Below are 2,304 nucleotides of genomic sequence, written 5' to 3'. Positions count from 1 at the left end.
GTAAATACGGGCAGTGTTTCTTCAATGTCAAATGAATAACACGCAAGACGCTCGCGAAAAAATACGCGAGAGAGTTGCGAGAGAACCACGCGTATGATATATCTGTGTGGGGGAAGCAAAGCGCATGACGGACGGTGATGTGATACGTGAAATTGAAACGTACATGAAGCAATCATCTGCCTTCTTGTGTGGAATAACTTAAAATTTAAAAAGAAATTCGTGTTAATTACTATTCCTTTGAATTCTACTAAGAATTTGCATCGTTTGACAGATACGTATTTCGACCTGAACAGTAAGGTCGTCTTCAGTGTCTTGTAAATACTTGACTCGACTCGACTCGAGTCAAGTACAGGACACTGAAGACGACCTTACAGTTGAGGTCAAAATACGTATCTGTCAAAGGATGCAAATTCTTAGTGGAATTCAAAGGAACAGTACTTAACCGATTTTCTTCTACTTACAGATATTCCCCTAACAAGCCCAGGTTAATCATCATTAAAATTCAAACTTGAAACTAAACAAAAAAAAACATGTGATCTTAGTAGTTAATAGTACCACATAAAGCGGAACCGATGCGTATTTAGCAAGGATGCACGCTGAGGGTGACAAGTTTGACTCTTGTTCGGTCAATGGTCTTTTCGTAATGGACATATTCTTGATTTCGCTGGACACAGAGTAGCTTCTTAACAGCCACACGTTATACGTAGGCTTAATAGTCAGTTGGCAAGGAAAGCTCTAAGTTAATAACTGTGGAAGTGCTGATAGAACACTAAGCTGACAAGCAGTATCTTTCCCATTTGGGAAGTTACAAGGGTAAAGCTAGTACAGTAAGGACCCGATTTTGTCAGCCCCATTTTACGACAAACTTCTTGCTCTCGTTATCTTATGGTTAAATTTTTAGCAATTAGTTCATGTTCATCATCAAACTACAGTTTAAATGCAGAACATAGAGGTATACAAAGTTTGAAAAACTGTTCAGGTTTTTGAGAAGAGCAAAAAATTCGTTCTGAAATGGGGCTAACAAAATCGGGTCACCAAATCATTTGAACACGAAAAGTGTTTATTACTTTACAGTGTCCATCTGGTCGTGTATGTGTGGACGGTTGGTAGGGAACATAATAACCTTTCTTGAGACAAAATTTCATCGGAATCAAAAATGGTGTTTTTTTTGTAAATCGACTTTTTTTAACGATTTTCTCAATGTAGTGTTCAATTTGAATTTCTTTTAATATTTTATTTTAATTTGACTTATTTTGTGAAAATCACCCATACCACACTTTTTTGTATGAGTAGTCATTTTTTTACTAAACGCATTTGAAAAAAAAATCGGTAAGAAGGATTTTGCCCTTTTCCAAAGACGGTCTAGATAAATTTTGAAGAAACTAAGCATGCAAAGTGTCTGATCTAGTCAAAGTGTATACATTCAGAAAGTTTCACTGTAATCTAAGAGGGTGCTGCCAACTCTGTATACGATTTGGGACGAAATTCGTCATTTCATAAGAGAATATTGTGTATCGGTCTAGTGTTCTAGATTTGCATCCCAGAGGGTCTATGCTACAAGACTAATTTCAAGACCTCGTTGTACCAAAGACAATCGTTAAATTTTGTGTGTCCAGTCCGGTACCCAATAACCTTCATTACCGTGTATTTTTTCCGTGTAAATTGCATTCTGTGAAAATTATATTTAGTGTGTTACAACGATCTGACAGTAAAGGATCAAAAAATAAGTTACGTAATTGAGTACCGAGGATTGTTCACAATCTGCGAACTTGACTGCGGAAAAAATCGCGCCCATAGTCTTCAACAAAGTGTTTTAGGTAGATAGACGCAACATTTTTACGCTTTCGGTTTTAATATAGATTTGCTGTAACTTACTTAAAATCTAGCTTAAAATAGTTTTTTTTTATATATAACTTTCAAGATCTCTAGATATGCATCTCCAAGAGTGGCAGTCATCGGCAAAGTGCTTCGGATTAGTTGGTATTACATCTCTTCAGCATTGTTATGCATTTGCGTCTTTGACATCTTTTGCACACTTGAAACTAGCGCTGCCTAGTGGCAGAAACTTGAACCAAATCAATGCTCTCTAAGTAATCAGGAACCTGCACGGAAAATCCAAGCTACCTAATATTTGGGTCGATTTTACTCAAAATTGAGTATATCGAATAAACTCGCTACCAAAAAATAGATTGTTTTCCCTCTCTGGCTCACCGATGTTGTCAAAAACAAACAGAGATGCATCTACCCAAAGGGTTCCTTGACCCCAATAAGCCAATTTTGGGTAAATGTCGGTTTACTCAAAAT

Source organism: Aedes albopictus, chromosome 3, assembly GCF_035046485.1.
Source record: "Aedes albopictus strain Foshan chromosome 3, AalbF5, whole genome shotgun sequence".
Taxonomy (NCBI): Eukaryota; Metazoa; Arthropoda; class Insecta; order Diptera; family Culicidae; genus Aedes; species Aedes albopictus.
The sequence above is the reverse complement of the archived record's forward strand: the minus strand, read 5'-3'. Positions refer to the sequence as shown.